The sequence below is a fragment of the Cuculus canorus genome, chromosome 5 (assembly GCF_017976375.1).
Source record: "Cuculus canorus isolate bCucCan1 chromosome 5, bCucCan1.pri, whole genome shotgun sequence".
NCBI classification, from domain to species: Eukaryota; Metazoa; Chordata; class Aves; order Cuculiformes; family Cuculidae; genus Cuculus; species Cuculus canorus.
In genome coordinates, this window is record NC_071405.1 from 18,908,413 (window position 1) to 18,927,446 (window position 19,034).

At 38.8% G+C, this 19,034-nt stretch overlaps 1 protein-coding gene across 37 annotated transcripts in view; it reads left to right on the plus strand.

Moving 5' to 3' along the window:
- Window positions 1-19,034, plus strand: part of NRXN3 (neurexin 3) — a 998,348-nt gene that overhangs the window by 757,479 nt on the left and 221,835 nt on the right.

A 19,034-nucleotide genomic window follows, 5' to 3' on the forward strand; every position in this document is an offset into this window, starting at 1 on the left:
TTGCCACCCTTAACCTGCTGGCTGCACTTCTTTTGATGTAGCCCAGGATACAGCTGGCTTTCTGGGCTGTAAGCATGCATTGCTGGCTCACGTTCAGTTTTTCATCAAACAATACCCTTAAGTCCTTTTCAGCAGGGCTGCTCTCAATCCCTTCACCTCCCCCCAGCCTCAGTTGATACTGGGGGTTGCCCTAACCCCCAGATACTGGACCTTGGACTTCGCCTTGTTGAACCTCATGAAGTTCACATGGGCCAACTTCTCAAAATTATATGGTGTGAAATCTCTTTTAAATATCTTAGCATATCTTTTTTTTTCCTGCTTCATCTAAATTTTTTATTTTTTTTTAAAGTAATTTGCAGCCTTCAGAAGGAGACTGACTGCCTCATATAACTGTTATAATTTGGATCAATGTAAAGCATCAGCCAAGCATGTTTTTGCCTATACCTGATAACCAAGTATATTTCTAGCTCTCCAAATTTCTCTCTGTCCAAATTTACTTTTAGCACACACAGCCCCTGTTTTAGCTTATTCTTTGTTCTTGTCAGTTACTGATGTCAGGAGTATGGTTTGTGGAAGCTAAGTAGTAGAAAACACGAAGCGTGACAAAGAAAAGTATGTTATACTAGCTCAGGCTTCCTTTGCTATCTTATTATGTCTAAATTATTCTATTAATTTTAGACAAAGAAAGTCAGTACCACACATAGGGTTTCAGGTTTTGGGTCATGTAAAACCCTTTAAGTATGATGCTGCTGAGTCTTAAAGAGAAGGTGGGATTAATCAGTTTCGTAGCAAACCATATCGTGCTTCTAGTATACTATTTTAACTAGCAATAAGAATGAGATCCTCTAACTTTGCAGGCATTTCTCACTTGTTTAAGGAGGAAGGATTTAATCTGTGTCTTTGAGTGCTTTACTAAAACATTTCTTTACAAACGTTCTTATCTGTAGGTTATCCTTTCATAGGTGGTATGTTTTATCCCAAATATATTTAGAGACTAGAACCTCAATGAGTAATGATCTTTTGATATAATTCAGGTGGGCAATATATGCTGCAGCATTGCGGGTTGAAGTAAATGCATCTCCACAACTGAACAGAGACATAACCTTTTAATAGTAGCCACTGCATTTGCTCATATATAATGTGCTGGACAACACGTGGTAAGAAGTTGGAACCTGTTGAAAGATACTTAAGCTACGCAGCTAGGGAGATATCAAGGAGAAGCAGGGTTGCCTTTGGGTGCTGTTTTCTGAGTGGTGGTGTACCAGTGCACGGAAGAGTGCAAGGAGCGAAGTCTGATCATGTGGAATGTGTAAGCTTATATTCCAGAGCATCAAGCATTACTGGGAGTGTGGGACTTTCAGGACATTTCTACAGATAACAGTTTTGCAGAACTATTGCATTCAATCACTGCTAAGACTTGATTTTGCTCCCTTTACAGTTTCAGGAGAGTTTTACAAAAGGAATTTAGTCCATTGTTCTGTTAAACTGACAGGATATTCCTGTGATTACATTTCCTTGTGTTAAAATCTAACTGTACTGATTCTGTCCTGTTGTGAGGTTGGATAATTTTCTTCCTGTACTAGTTAGTTTGAAGAACTTGTATGTCCTTACATTTGGAAGTCTTCTCTGTTTCTTTTCTTCAGAAATTTAGTTCTTACTGTTGTGCCCTTGTCTTCTCTGTTTCTGTGGAGTAGGTGGTTGTTTCTCATTTGTATTTCTTTAAATCTTAACTTGTGAGGACCCCAGTTTAATACAGTCCTCCTACAATGCTTACTGTTAATTACCTTATTTTTTTCAAATGAGATTAACTCCATTCTTATTGGAGCCTGTAGGGAAAAGGCATATAGTTTAGACTGTCTTGCATATTAGAAAATTGTTGTGCTCGAAACCGATTTTACAATCTTCATTGGTTTGTATTCCGACCAGAATTTGTTTCCTGTTAAAAAAAAAAAAAAAAACAAACCAAAAAACAAACCAAAAACATGCTTTCTTTCTGATAGGAAAAGTTTAGTCTTCGATCTTCACAAGGCTTTCAGGGTTGCTGGCTGTGCATCTTAATTTAGGAACAGGACAGGGAGGGGACTGTTTAGGTCATGCAGTCCAGCCCTCTGCTCTCACAGGCAATCACACCTTTGCTTCCTCTTTGCTGTCTGTGTCATATCTACCTTATCTCTTCTGACTTTCTGCCTCTGCCATTTCTCTTAAAATGTTGTTATAAACCTCCATTTGTTTTGTGTCAACACTGTCCTTCAGCTCCTCTTTGTTTTTTGTGTTTGTCTTTCAGCTGCATTTACAGACAATCATTTCCTGTGCTTTGTGCCAGCAGGTCCCCCTAATCCCCTTAGGCTCTCCTGGGCTGTATGTGTAGCAGAGAGGGACATAATGAGGATATCCCGGGGCTAAGGCAAATTCAAACATACAGTCCACAAGTTGCTGCTGCAGACAGGTTTCACTGCTTCTGCATCTGAATGGTCAGTTATGTTCAGAAAGGTTTATTCACTCCCTGCTGCACCAGATAAGCATTGCTACTTTGTGGTAGACCCAAGCTGGCTCTTTGCAAGCTTGTTGGGCATCTTTGTGCCATATGTTTGGTTCTGAGCTTGGTTGGCTGTATAGACTCAGCTCAGTGCATCTGCACACAGAGGTCATCCAATCACATTTGTTTCAAAATTGTTTTACCTCAGTGGTGTGATCAGTTTGAAGGATGCATTCTCAACCAAAGGCTTTTAAGTTCCCTTCCAGTGTGATGGTGTTCATCATAATTTCAACACTTTGAATTCTTTTCTTTTCTCTAAACACTCAATATTTTTCCAGCTTTCAATGGCAGCTGGTGTTAAATGATAATGCTGAGTTAGAAGGGAGATAAGCTGTCCTCTGGTTTCTTATTGTCGGTCCAGGAAATAAGCATTTTGACACATTAGATGACATGTTGGCTCAGTTTATAAAACCTGTATCAGAGAACACGTCATGCGATATGTCATCTGGAGCCTTGCAGTGATTCCCAAGGTTGTTATTAATTGGCTTGTGAACTTGTAAATACAGAATGGTAAATCTGGCTTTTAAGATAATTGAAAAGACATTACTTGTAAGGTAAGCAGCTGCACTGAAGGATGATCACTGCTCTGAGGGGACAGAGGGTTGCATACAGTTTTGAAGCACTGCACCTGACAGTGATTTGATTCAGCTGTGTCAGAATATCTTTCGATGGGTTACACAGTGCATTTACTGCTTGGTCTACTCCTATCCGTCCTCCTGACACAAGAGCTGTATGTTAAACAACTCTAATATCTGTAATGAAAAATGTAGATGACAAAACTGACTGTGGAAAGACGTTCTGACTAGGAAAATGAGTTTTATAGAGGCACAGAAGTGTTTTCAGTGTTGTTCTCCGCATAACTCCTGGTCTTAATCTGAAACACATCATTGTGACTGTAGTGATGATAATCCAGTAGGCATTTAGATATTGTTACAGTGGGATATACCCAGTGCCCGATTCTCATTTCTTTCTTCTTTGGATAAAATGTTGTCATAAGCAAAAGTGGCGAATTCAAGTTTTTAAATGACTTTGAAATATGTCAAGGTTGCTATTGTTGAGGCAAATTTTTATTTCCACAGAGGTATTATGAGTGTGCAATCCCTTCATTAACATTCATGGAGTTGGGCTAGAATTTGGCTTGAAATGCGTGTTCCTCAGTGATCCCTGAAAGAGGTTTCAGATTTGGAGTACCCACCAAGGTGGTATTCAGCACTGACAAGAATCACTGGACAGCTGCTAGTCCCTTGGATGCCAAAAAAAATATTCATTTAGCTTCTTATGGAAGCTTCTTGCTTTTCACATTTGCACTCCTGTATCAAAAGCCACCCTTTTCCTTGGAGGATGAATTGCCTTGCTTCTTCCTCAGAAGTGCTGATACCATAAGTGATCTGGGAGTTGGGAGGTCACTCGTATTATCTAACTAAGGTCAGGCCCAAAGAATGCATTTGAGCTAGTTGAAAAGCTCAAAGCTTTAGCTGCTGAGCATTGTTCAGTGCTTTATAAGAAATCATTAATTTTTAATGTCAATGTAGTTTTTGGACTGCACTGCAACTAGAACGCATTCTTCGTGCTTCCTGCCTATTGTAATAGGTGACAGGTTCCTGAAACCAGGCAAACATAGGTCAAGATGAGTTCATCTGCAAGGCTATACTGTCTGATGGGATTGTTGCTTTCTGCCTTTATCAAGCCTGATGCCTAGCGGCATTGTGTATCTTCACTTGAAGTATACTTTTGCAAAATGGGAGAGAGAGAGTAGTCACTGTTGTCACTTGCTTAAAATGAAAAAAAGGAAATTACTTCCTATGCAATTTGGGATTTTTTGTTTATATGAACTGGACTTAAAGAGCCTGTGGTCCACTTCTCTGTCAAACTGTGCTGTCTTGGCTGTATAAATTGGGTCCAGATATGACAGAAAGCTTTATGAGTTGAAGGACTATGAGTTCTGTTATAAGTGAGCAGATCTCTGCAGAAGTAAATTAATCTGCTGTGAATGTGATGCATTCACATCTGTGGGTACAGCTTGTTTAAACGACCCCAAGAGAAGAAAGAAAGGGGGCCGCACAGCCGTCTGATTGTATATCATATATGCAAAGCTATGCATTGGGTGTAAATGGCAAGGTGAAGGCTGCAAGATGGCCTTTGTGAGACAAGACCAGGAGCTGCCCTGTGTTAGACTCAGCTGGCTGCAAATCAGACCCACTGGGGGACATCAGCCATGCTAGTGGCAACCTCTGAGAGCATATTCAAGAAAGGGCAGAAAATGCCAGGAAAGGGGTGAAAAGAGTGCTAAACAGCAGAGGTAACACCAAGATGAGAGGAGGAGGTGCTCTGTGGCACAGCAAATTGCTGCTGCAGACTGCAGATAACCCCGTCCTGGGGCAGGGGAGAAGTGTAAGAAGGAAGGAGCAGTAGAGAAAAACCACTGTGTACAGACTGTAACACCCCCTCCACCCCTTGTACATTTGTTGCTGCAGTCTCTAGTGAAGGAGTAAAGTTGAGCGTGGGAAAAGGGAGAGGAGAGATGTTTTCCGTATGTTTTAATGTTTCTCTTCTAATTTTCTGCCAAACAAATCAGCAAATAATTCATTAGCAGTTAATATTTATTTAATTTCCCCAAGATGAGTCTGTTTTTCCCACAATAATAGTTAGTAAGTGATGGCTCTGCCTGTATGTTGACCCACAAACCTTCTAGCTGCCATTCTCTTCAGCAGAAGGGAGGGCAAACTAGAAAGAGGAGTGAGCAAGACTCTGGATGGGAGTTTGGCTGTCAGCCAGGTCTAAGCCACCAGCAGGCATTAGAAGTACAATTTTGTGCAAATGATAGGGTAAAACTACTTCAATTCGTTTGTTGGTATATCTGAGTCTTTGCCTTGATAAATGGTCTAAAGGCTACACTGGACAATCAAGCGGTGGAATAACTTCAGGGGAAATTGTCTACTCAGGATAAAAGTTGAAGATTAGAATCTAGAGATTATTATTAAAGTTTATTCTCTTTTTTTTTTTGATGCAAAAAGGAACAGAAATTTTTTTTGAAGTAGAAAGTTTAATAATGCCCATTCAATAGGTTTTTTGTTTTGATTAGGTAGGCTTAGATTGTTTTTTAGTGATTTCAAAGGGGAGGAGGAATATGATGTCATTTTACCAGTTCACTTCAATATCATATACTAGTTTATTGGTTTGGCATGTTATATTATTTTATAGAGCAAACCTATTCAAGTTAGAAGCTAAAATTTGTCTATAATGCTGCAAACAATAACACAAATAAGATTAAAAGCATCTTGAAGTTTTGAAAAGCGGCAACTGCAAGTTACTCTGCATCTAGCAGTAATGAAGAACACTGGAGTAAGAAAAGACTACGGTAATCATCGTTGTCTTTCAAGACGGAGGCTGTGTTACATTTCCAAGTCATTTTCCCTCACTCGGTAGTTAACAAGTGATGAGGATTTTGCCACTTTGTGTAAGTGATGATTTCACAACTGAGTAGGCTTTAATCTTTAATGTGGTAATAAAATCTTAATATAAATTGTTGAAAAGGCATGTTTCTATTAATATTCCTTAATTAAACATTTTTCTTCAATAATGATTTTTTTTTTTCCCAAGGGAAATAAAGTTCACATATGTAAGGATAATAAATAGCAACTCTGCTTTACTTTTGTGAAGACAACTTTCCCTACTAATATTCTGAGATCTTTCAATGATTATTCAAAGATACCTGTCTGTGGCAAACACCTGACAGGCCCTTTATGTCTTAGGGTGTGTATATTGCTTTGAGTGATATATTTAAAACTTATCAGGTGTTCCTTTTTATGAAAAATGGAGACCCTAAAAAAACCCCAAAAGCTTTACGTGCACCGTGGTTCAGTGCTTTGTTACCAGCAACAATTGGTGACTCAGATGCAAGACCAGAGCCCACTGAAATGCAGTGGTAAGGAAGGTTTTGAAGGTAGGAAGTAGTTCCATCACCTTGAATTTTCCTTTAGATATCTCCTGCACAGAAATGTTTGATGTTTTCCTGCTTTGCTTGTGGGGTCTAATCATACAACCAGAGTAATACAGTTGTGAAGTGATGTAATCAGCCCTGGAACCCTGCCACTGGCTTATAAATACTTCTTGATATGAGAAAAGAGAATAGTGGGCCAACTGATTAATAATTGATAGCCTTCATTAATGACTTCAGCCTTTCTAATTAATCTTTTGTTTCATCTGAAACGTGTCTACATTTTCAGGTCAAGCCCTCAGGGTGGGATACACTGAACTGTCAAAATGAAATATGAAGTGATGTGTTGGGAACTCCAGAACAGTTTACACATAGTCCTGGGAGACTGAGACGAGCTCTGTTTAAAATTCACTCGTGTGCCAACTTCATTACATTCACTTGTATTATATGAGCATTTTGGATGAGTCCACCTGTAATGCTGCAGCAGTTTTGTAAATGATAGAATGTAGGATATTTACTGATCTTGAAATCCTTTATTCCTCTTTATGGAAGAGCCTTGTATGTGACAAGAGGGGCTGGAGTGCTTGTATTATGCACAAACCAGTCAGTGAAGCTCCAGTGTCCAGCTTGAGGGAGAGTGTTGCACAGCATTACATTCTACGTCATTGCTGCATTTTATTCTTCTGTTTAGTATTTGTCAAAATATATATGACTAGCTCCTCTGCCAGTTTCAAACTGGCAGAGATTTTGGAGAGAAGACCCCTATTCCTACCTAGTACATGGCCACACAGAGTGGAGGTAGAGGGGTACAAGGTCTACTGCCAATTTGGGCTGTTGCTCACTAGGTGCCATTCAAAGTGAAGGCAGAGGACCTATTAATGTGTCTTTTGTCATTTAGTCTTACTGGGCTGTTTCTGTAATTGTTTAAAAACAACTCTAGTTATATTTTATTTATTGATATAAATATACCTCTGTTATGTTTAAAGATAAAATTCCATGGAATTCAGAGCAGGAAAACCTACTTTAACAATAATCATCACTGTCAAAAGTAAGGACATATAAGGAAATAGACAAGGAGTAATGCTATCAACAAGTTGAAACACATTAACCCCAGGAAAGCAATGTGAGTTTATGGTAATTATCACTCTCAACTTCAATCTAAGCTGAGCGTGACCAAAGTAGACTGACCCAAGTGTAGTTTAATGGGAAATAGTTGGTGCTTCAATAGCCTAAACAAAGAGCTGAATCAGGCACCAGTGAGAAAGAAAGGCTGGTTGGAACTATTGACATTTCTGCTTCTCTTTGCAATTACAAGAAACGTTATTGCTACCTCTAAGAAGATGATTAAAATAATTGCCATCTTTTTGTTCTCCTCCTTCCACAGCAATCACTAGGTGCCTGCTTCCTTCTGTGTCTTGATGTGTTATGCTTTGAGTATGTTTTTCTGGGAAAAAAAGCTAGGCTCAGCATAATTGGGCCATTTCCCTGTCACAGTGGTTTCCTTTTGAAACTTGTTACTCTCCACGGGCTTTAGTGAGGTTAATCATATTCAGTCAAATGGCTGAGCAGATAAAAAGTGTGCTAGAACAACGTATCTGCTGTCCAAGCAGGTTGGAGTGAAAATGTGGGAGGACAGTCTTGGGTAAAGGGGTGCCTTTGCTGGTTTTAGCAAAACTTTGCTTAGTGAGGACTCACACTCACTTGACTTTGTCCTGAAAAGAGAAAATTAGCTGACCTTGTGACATACAAGTCAGCACTCGTCAACATTAATATCATGCATGATGACTCTGATGGGCATGTCAAAATTTAGCATTTCTCTGTATTCATTTACTGTCACAGGGAAGTCTCTCTGTATATTCCTGCAGTATCATGGCATAGCACCACTAAACTCATGCAAGGTGACCTTGCAGTGTCATGCAAGTTGTTGCAACATCATAATGCAAAACTAGCTCAGATTGATGCAGGGCTGTGACCTAGCATAGAGATTATTGATTCAACATTAGGGTACAGTCTGATGCCTACTATGCCGTTGCTGTCTTTATTGACTCAGGAGCATGAGGCAAGGTCAGTCTTTGAGACATCAAAAAGCACTGTTGAGATCCACTCTCTCTGCATATTGATGCAATGCCACTGTCTGTGTTTTTAGTCTAGTTTATCTCTTTATGGAGATTATCAGATGTTTGGGACAAAGTTTGCTTTTGCTTGTAAATTATTAATATGACATTATGCACTGAGTAAGGCTTTAATATTATTATGTTCACAAGGTTATAACCTCTTCATTACTCTAGTGAGCCAAGACCTTATCTGTTGACAGCTTATCTCCATCTCTACTGTCGCCATGAGGGTGCACAAATATATTGGAAAATCATTATTAGGGATCAGAAATGTTAAAGTCAGGAGTTCCATGGATTTGCGATAAGTTTATTATCCTTATTAAATTATTTTTGAGGATTGTTTTAGTACAGGATGGTTCTTCATATTTTCAAGCATAGCTCCTGTTGTTTCAAGTTGCAGCTGTGAATGTTCAGTACTTCTGCAAATCATATCCTGGGGCCTACAGTTGACAAGTAAAAATGAATAATAAAACAATTATGTTTACTTATTTTGAGTACTCGATCATGCAAATACTCTTCTAACACTTTTGTGTGTGTGTTGCTTCCTTGGCTTTAACCAAAACAAGCAGCCAAGCAAACAACAAACAAAAAGCTGAGATACTACCTTTGGACATCTCCAGGTTGTAACAGGACTGGAATTTTAGCTGCAACTGCACATTCTTTTGCTACTTCAGCTTACACAGTAACTGATGGGGATGGTGTTATTTTATTGTAGCTGTGCTGTCCTGAAGATCAAAATAGGATTTGTATGGTGATAATAACATTTATTAGACAATCTAGCAGATGAATGCCAGCAAACTTCTCAGGAAATGGGGTTTTCTTCTTGAAAGCTGTAGTAAACTAACCTTTTTCCCCCCCTCTTTTTAGAATATGGAGAAAGGGCTTATATGTGCATAAAACTTTGTTTTCCTAGCTGTACCAGTTTGGTCTTATAAAATGTCACCTCATTCCATAAAGCTTCTAGGTTATTAATGTTGTGCTTTGTGTGGAGCAATCACTTAAGTGAGATGAGAGAATAATTTAATCAGTTGCTCACGAATATTTGGTTGAAGTAGAGAAATTCGGTAGTTCAGGAAGTCTTGGAGGCTCTCCCTGGCTCCAAAGAGGAACAGTGTTAAAGGAACAGAGATTATTTTGGGGCTAAAACTTCATGAACTAAATAACTTAAGGCAGATGGGTAGAATTGGAAACTTCTGCCTAAACATTTTTAATTTTGCAATTGTAATACCTTGAAATAAATTATTTTAATGGGAAATGTCATGTGCCTTTATTAGGAAGAAGTCCCCTCTGTATTAGTCTTTAATGTAGTAGAAGGATCTGTGGTTTTATTCAAGTTGTCCCCCGATTCAGGCTTTGAGTAGTCCCCATTCAGAGGTTGCTTTGTAATATTGTCTTGCATCATAGTGTGGTCTTGCAGAAACATATGTCATATGTTGAATACCAGATCATGCCATCAAATAAATCAGGCAAGTTGAACAGCACGATGACAAAAAAAAGTGGCGAATATTTTGTCACATTACTAATTTGTAGCTTTAGAAAAGGAGTCAGAGAAGTGGCAGGAAGTGGTTAAAGGAAACTTCTGTAGCAATGTATTTATAGATAGCTTGAGGTTAGTTGACTGTTTTTTAAGGTAAACTGCTAGGTTATTCCTCAGGGTTGTGTAACTATTCATTTCAATAACAATAACTTCAGTATCTGGCAATTGGTTGAGTTTTTTCCTCTCTTCATCCAATTTTAATTTACTCTGTTGGATTATTATATTTCATTCACTTCATTTGTTGAATCTTGCTTTATGCAAGTTTGTGCCCATTGCACTCCAGGGCACTACAGAGAAAAGCATCTGCATATCCCAGTTCACGTTGTTAATAAATAAAATAATGCTATTTGGAAATACCCCAGAAATCCTTACTAGAAATACATAAACAGAATTAGTGAATAGGCCACATAGTATTTCTGTTCTCCTGGCTCCAGGCTATCACCTGAGCTGAGGAGCTATGACTAGCTTTGACTAAAGTTTATTGGGAGGGTGGGGGAGTCATTTTGTGTAAAACCATATGTATCATGTAATCCTACATGTTTAACACTCGTGTTATAGTTGCCCTTATCAGAATTTAAACCACTTTATACTGGATGTTACAGGGCACTCAACCTATGGTTGTCCAAGTTTTGTTAATTCAATAATTGTGAATGTTCAGTACAAAGTTCACCTAAGATGAATTTGGAAGTGATCACTTTAATAAGGAAGACCATTTAAAAGCTGGCCAAGACTGTTTAACAAGGACTTTTGAGGAGTGAGAGTATGTATGTGCAGAGGAGGGAGACACATCTGATGAAAGAAGGCCTGCAGGTCTGGGGAAAATTATATTCTTAGTAGAAGAAAAACATTATTATGTAAACTGCTCCAGATCATTGTCTTTAATTCTAATTTGCAGCTTCAAACCCTTGCTTGTGGGCTTTCTGATTGTGCATTTTTTGAGGGGAGTTCATGCAAGTTAGCCCCTCTGGTGTTAGGGATGGAAGAAAAATGAAGGGGAATTTTCCTCTGACCTCAGTTATGAGTAGTCTTTCCTCAAATATGCAGTTGGCAGCAGATACCCAGTGTTTGTTAAAAGATGGTGCTTTAACTAGAGCTAGTCTCTCCACTTCTTTCTTTGAACGTAATAGCACATCCTGTTTTGCAGAAGACACTATACCATTGGAGTAGGCTGTTTGGTGTGTTGGCATTGTTTGTGTTCTTTGAGGTAATGAACAGCTACATTTAGCTGACAGACCCCAAAGACAGCCTTGGAACCAATAAGAACGGTGTTGCTTATATTCAATAAATATGGGTAAAATGAGGCAGACAGGTGAGTGACTTGCCTTAGATTTCAGAGCACATCACTAGCAAAGTAGAAGGCAGCAGTTCTGTCTTGTGCAGGTGCTTTCTTGAGAGAAATATCCCTCACTACAAAATTAAAATGGATTGTGTTCAGCTTCAGAGACTGTGTCTTAGCCTGTGAAGAGAAGTGAATGTATTCTGAGCAAGAATGTCTACTTGGAAACTACACATTTTTGCAAGTTAGTGCTTTTCACCGGGAGAGATGCTCCTACTGGATGAATTCACAGGCTAGGCTGTGTGCTAAAAGTAAATCACTAATCCTCTTAAAATATCTTGAGAGGGGGTGATAGTAAAATAGCTAGATGATGATTATTATACATGTTCTACAGATGCAGCAAATGAATCTCAAATGCACGAGCAGACATAGGCCACACAGGGAGCTGTTGGTAGAGCCAGATATGGAATCCCGGAGCCGTAGGGTATCAAACAGTAGCACCCTAAGCACTACACTGCAATGCTTTATCTGAACCTACCCTGCTGCATGCCTAAAAAATTCTACTGCTAATGTTACCAAGAAAAGCATATTTACTTAATACAGGTCAGTCGGCAACACAAGCCAGTCCACTTTTCTCTGCCAACTTGAAGAGGTTTTGAAAGCCTGTACTAAAACCTTTGAGATTTGTTTTGTTGCCAGCTAAGGATGATATTGACTTTTCTTATGTGCTGAGATTATGCACTAAGATAGACGAGTGGTGAGGAGTAATTAAATGTAGGCAAGAGAAGAGAGAAACTTTCACTGCACATTTCAGCTTCTATGTTTGTGAGTCCCCAGCTGTTAAGAGCAGAGGCATTCAGTTTTGAGTAATCAGGTCAGTCTTTAACGTTGTTATTTTATGTATATGTGTATGTACTAAATATATACACAAATTAAAAAAATGGATGCATACTGCTCAATGTGCTTGATTTCTAAGACAGAAAAAAGGGGAAACTTTTCTCCAGAGGGATTTCTAAATATCCAAATGTAAAAAAGATATTTGTCATTTTTACCTGTCTTATAGTTCACCTCTTAATCAGAATTGGGGTAAAAAACTGTTGAGAAGAAGTGATGTGGAAGTTATGGTGAATTGTTAGCACTTCAGAGCACTGTCGATGGAGACATTGTGCTGACAACTGCAGGAATAGTTCATTACTTGCAGCGCATGCAGCGCTTCTCTTTGGTAGGGTGGCTGGCTGTGTGCACAGACACTTGCAAAAGAGAAGGAGGAGAAGAGTGGAGGGAAATCTTAGCTTGCACAAAAGTGACGTTTCTCAGATTTGAAGTGCTGAACAGGGGCACCTGTGCTGTATGCGTCAATTCACACGGGAGGAGGTTGAATCTGCTCAACCTAGATGGCTGTAGGCTTTGAGGAAGAAGATTCAGTAGTTTGAAGTTATCCCTCATCACAGTTGTTGGCAAAGTCCACTTAGCTCAAGAGCAGCTGTCAAGTGCTGTTCCTTTCACATTTGCTGTAGCAGTTTCTTGTTTACTTTTTTTGTGCACCTGTTAGTTTACTCAGAAGAAAACTTTGGAGATATGGTTTGTAAGGAAACAAAAGATATTGAGCTACACAACTCAGATCTGACTGCCAGTTGTTCTCTAAGTAGCTGAATTCATGTGCAAAAGAAAGCATATTTTGTCCTATTAATTGTGTTAGTAACCTAGGGCAACAGGAAAGGCAACAGTTACAACTTCATAGAGAGATGAAGTGAATAAGGAATAACACTGAGATAACAGTGAGGAAGCTATTGATGGTGATCTCCACACTTCAAGTAATTAAGAATTTTAACTGAAAATTGAAGGGCAGCAGTAGAGTCCTTTGTGCGTATTTAACTGGGAACTTCTTTCAGGTATAAAGAACAGGACTGGCAAAAAGATAGCCACGTGTAAATTTGAGGGGAGACCAATGCAATAGATCATTGGAAAATCAAGTGATCTCTTAATAAGGGAAAAACTAGACAGACTAGGCTGTGAAAATAATGGATGGGCCATGTATGTTGGGCAGAGAGGGGAGATCTGTGGAGAGGTACAGAACTAGGGTGACTGTGACAAGTGACCATGTCAGAGTGACATATTAGGAAAATAATCTTTGTGGCAGAATTATAGATGGCTATGAAGTGCTAGCAGAGATGAGTGTTGTATCTGCAGCTGTCTGAAGACTGTAGAAGTTAGTGGCTTGTTAAACTTTTGTAATAAGAATTCAAAATCAGATGAATTTCATCAACTGATATCTCTTATTCTGTGTTTTATCTTTTTGTTTACAGAGGTACATGAAATCTTGAAACAAAGCACAGACTAGTGTCAGGCAAGATCAAGATCATCTTCTAGCTTTTCTTACAAAGCACAGGAAAGTGCAGTTTGAGTTTAGGGCATTTATTCACCTTTAGATACCAAGTTAAGGAGATGCCTATGAAAACGCTGCGGGCTTAAGTGTCCCATGACTACCATGTTTTGTATCTTTGCCACACATCATAGGTGCCTACCCTGACGATAGTAATATATGACCTCTGAAAATGCTGGCTTTTACCACTTTGGGGAAAGAGGAATCTTAGTTGGATCTTAGTAGTATTATGTATTAATCATGCCAGTATAAATAGCTTTTGCACTTTGTGGCTCTAAAGAGTACAATTATATATGCATTAAACAATATACGGTAACATTATGCAGAACACGTGCATTCTCAGTAATGAGGCAAACCATATATGCCAACGGACAGCCTCACGGGTCGAGGTATTGGAATCTGTGAGACATCAGCAGCAGAAGCAAGATCAAATACTAAAATAACCATCTGGATTTTTCAGTGGCTTGTAAGACTGGATGCAGAATTTTTTCTGTTCTGCTTTTCTTCAGGCATTCAAGGAAAGGCCAGTCTCAAACTATATTTATTAGATAAACTTGTAAACTATGGGATCACAGCATTCACTGGCTTCCTATACTGATGAAAAAGTATCCCACATCTCCCCTTTTTATATTGAAGTGTGTTCCCTAAAATCCTTTCTGTTTTCTCCAACTTGGGATCTTCACAAGATGGCAAAATAATTGATCACACCCACAAGCTAACGAGTATAGTTCCTGTTGCTGATGCTGCACTGCAATGTCAATTATTTGGTAACCAATGACAACATAGAGTCCCACTTGGCATACCCAGATAAATCTTGGTACTTTAAGCAATATCAAAATAGGTGTTGGTGCAACTTGTATGAAAATAGATTCTGTCTCCAAGACTGAGCAAGCTTTTCTCAAATACATAATGGCCACCCTTTTTTTGCCTTGTCCAGGTGCCATTGCATTTCAAACAAATTTACTGTTTTGTGAAATGCTTTTGAGGGTGTGTATAGCCTTTCAACTGAAACACCTATGTGGACTGATGGATGTTTTGATAGCAATGATGTTTAACTAGTGAAACCTCAGTGCTTCAGCAGTCCTTGACAATAGCTTGTTTTCTCTGGGACTGTTTGGAGCTTCTCTTCTGTAAAGCAATGAAAAGCATCTTAGAAGGCAAGGTTCATGGCTCGCTTCCATACGTGTTGCACAAATGGCCTTCAAGATTTAGATTGAACTATTACATGTATTTATGTGTATTTATTAATGAATATGTTTGTTGTAGTCTATATAGCTTATAGAAATGTGGTTTTTTCGTGTGTGTGGAGAGAGAAAGAATGAAAATGCTCTGTGTTTGTAAGTGTAACTTCGGCTTACATTGCGGGGGGTAAGGCCAGGAGTGGGGAAGCCAAATGTAAGGCTGCATCTCCAGGGACGGGTTTTATGAAACAGTCTTGGTTCAGGTCTTGCCAATCTACCCACAGCAGATGAAAGGCAGAAACTGAGTTGGTGAGGACTGCTGAGGTTTTTGCCTAGCACTAGAGAGACTGTCAATTCCAGTTTTAAATGCAGGACTAGGCAGTGGTCTGAAGGAAGGTGGAATTTTTTAATTATTGCAAAGAAGTGATGCTTATGGTAGCTGATTAGGGAAGTAAATCAGAAAAAGTGAAGTGTTATCTGATGTAAACCTCTGTGTGTTTAAAGCTCGTTCTGAAAATATGAAATGATGATGCTTTGTTTTCAGTGAGCAAGGGGTTAGCCTCAGCTCATTTTTTCCCGTTGCTCTCTGCATGAGATTTTGAAAGAAGAATAAATTGGTTTAATGGCTGTGAGCAGAGATTTTGAGATGGTTGAATCCCATGCTTATTGTAGAAATTGCAAGATGGGAGAAATTTCATGTTTTGTTTTATGCCTGCCTGCATTAACTTATTGTGCTTTCCTATTATAAGTATTTTTGCTTGAGGAAAATATATTGCTGAGAGTAGCTGCATTTATTTCTGATGAGTCACACCACCAATGTGCATCTTGTTAATTAGTATATGTACATTGCTTCTGTGTGCTTACTGGTCTGGGCATAGGGAGTTAATTATTTATGTGTTCTGCATCACCCCAAACCTGGTAAGAATAATTCTGAATGTTTCTGTTGGGTTCCTAGGATAGAGGATCTATGTACCTAATCTTCCTCTCCTCCTGTTTTCATTATTTCTTCACATGGGAGGAAATTCTGGAGCCTTATCTGCAGAGCCTGTGGAGAGGTTGGAACTCCAGCTATAATCTCTCAGGAAACCCATCTACAAAGCTACAAGACTGGCCCTAGTCCTAAATGCACACCAGCTCCCGTGGTTTTCCAAAGTTGAAACATCTTCCTAATTTAATTCTATAGTTTCAGTTGTATAATCAAAATTGTTCTTGGTAGCACCTCTCAGAAGTCCCTAAGCTTTTACTGATGTCTAAAGAGCTTTTAAATGTCTTTAACAGTCTTAATTTCTGCCAGCTGTTCATTTTTATGTTGATTGGCTGAACACGTTCCACAGAACTTGGATTGGTTATGGTTTCTTTCAAATATGGGCAGTGGTTTAATGTGTGTAGCAAGATGAAGGCAGTCTGTCAATTGAATATGACTGTCATTTCTGATAGTGTACACAGATATTTACTGGGAGTAGAAAGAGAGATAATTCAACTTGCATCTTTCATCTACAGACTGGCTTATTCTCCTAATATAAGCTCTAAGAGGAATGTAACCTACCGTTGTTAAAGTATTCTGCTGGTATCATAAATATCAGTCTTTTGGAGATTAAATTGTCTATTGCAGTCATCCTTCTTCCTAGAGACCTAACTTGGCTGTGTTTTTGTGTACAATGTCAAGAGCCTGTAATGAAATGAGCTGAATATGGTCTTCAGTTCCTTAGATAACTGTGTCCTAGCATTGAGCTGCTACCTGTTCAGAAATAGCACTGTTAAAATGTTGCTATTGCTGAAAAACTTCAAAGTAACTAGCTTTGTTCTGTTGCTGTGAAGGAACATTTGGATGACCTTAAACACATTTCAAAGTTGCTCTGCAAGAAAAATCTATCTGTCATGTAAATCTGACAGTCTTGCTCATTGTTGCTGACTGTTTTGTGAACTTCAAGCAGGTAAAGCGCCTGGCCTCTCAAACGTAGTAATTTAAAGATATAGGCGTGGAGTTTTGCCTAGTGTAAACCTATAGTAATTCCAATAAAATCAGAGGATTCAGCCTGGATTTACATCAGTGAAAATGAGAACGGAATCTGGCTGTGCTTTCATCTTCCAGCAGCATTAGATGAGGCCAAAGGAAGACTGCTGATTGCTCCTACTACCAGTAGCATATGTCTTTCTGGTTTGCTCCCTGTTGCAGAGCCTTAGGTGAGATGCAATCTGCAGTTAACTGAAAGAAGCTGGATCCAGCTTATGTCTCTCAGAGATAATGGTGTAATAACAGTTCTTCCATCCTGAAGATGGCTTCTATGGTATATCACAAATACGATGGGATTTAGTGGCCTGTACCTTTAAGGTGCTGGTTTGTTGTTCAGTTACCTTACATCTTTTTTTTTGACAAAACTTAGTGAGGCTTTCCCCTGGGTGTTATGAGAAACAAACTGTGAATTACAGCTATGTCCAGGAATAAGGTTTTGATGATACTTAGCCCGAAAACATTTCTAGATAAGGGCTGGGTTGACACAATGAATGCCTCCAGGATTTTTCATATTTCAAAGGTCCTGCTTAAAGAAGGCATGATTGCAAGAAAATTAAACAAATAATCTGTGATGTCAACCGTAAGTGAGTTAAAACAAATAGTTATATTTGCTCAGGAAAGCTTTTGACTAGGCTACCTGTGTAAGCAGCATATTAAACTTGAGAGAAACTTGTAGAACTGTTTTATCTCACTGTAGAGGATAGTTAAAGGTGGACAGAGCAGTTCTAGTGGAAAGGCACAGAGAATAGACTGAACTGTTAATAATGTCTGATACCAAATTGCATATGCCGTCTATGATACATGCTCTGATTGCTCCCATCATGCCAGTATCCAATCTTAAATGAAAAAATGGCTTTGCGTTTGAAAGCCAACTTAAAAATGATAGATTATTTAGATAAAATAGCCCTTTGTGTATGAATGACATTCAGCTAATGACAGAGCCTAAACTGCTTTTTTGTATTTGTGTATTTCTTTTTCCAAGCTTCCCTCAATTCCTCATGAAAATTGCTCTTAGGCAGTTAGCTAAGGAGCAAATTTTTCATTCTCCAAAATGTTGCCTGTGCAGGCTATGTTGCTTTTTATTCCCCTTCATACTGGTGCTAAGTTTTACAGGCTTTTCTGCAGTGGTTGCCATTGTACAATGCAATGAGAAATGGGCTGTTGGAATTTCATCTTAGCAATGAAAAAGAGCAGGAAACAGCAAGAAACAAAGGAAGAAAAGAAAAACTGCCTGTGAAAAAGAAAGAAGAATGAGACACAGGAGTTATTCCCATTACCTTACAAATTCAGCCATTTCCAAAGCAATTAAGTAACTCTTTATAAGGTATCCTTCTAACAAGGAGGAAAAGGAGTTGTTGAAACAGTAATGATTAAGGTGGCACATTTATTTTAGTAACTTATTTTTCTAGTTATCTCTGGTTTTGTAGAGCTATTGGTTTGTACCCATCTATATCAAAATTGACTTGACTACAAAGCCATATATTCACATTACTATAGAATGATGTGATAAGAGCTTTGTCACAGAGAAAAAAACAGTGGAAGTATCCAGGGCCATTAACAGACTTTTGCTTTGCTAGTTAGCACAACAAACAAAAAAATCTAGAATAGGCTGTTAGAAAGCTTTTCCTTAATATGGAGTTTTGGCTTGCAAAGGTGGCTTCTCATCCTTATAGGCTGTCCCTATGGGACTGATAGGAACCAACATTTTCTGAGGATCAGAGTGTTCCTTTGCGGCAACTTTATCCTTAAAAATAAAGGCTCTGCTGTAGTGCTTTAGAGCTCTGTCCCTTGAAATTTGACTGTCAGCAGTGCTATGGTCATGGTCTTGCAACTATACTGATGAGTGACAATATCAAAGAAAAATCGTCTAACTAAGCAAGTTGTTCTCAGTATGCAAGGGTATCTTCTGGTTTTAAAGTATTCTGTGACTTTAGTATAGTTTTCACTTGCACAGTTTCGGAATGAGGATTCACTGTGAGATCATTCAATGATCAAAACTTCCAGATTTTTCTTTGCCTTTTGTTGTGCCGTAAGTTCTCTGTATAGTGAGTTTGCC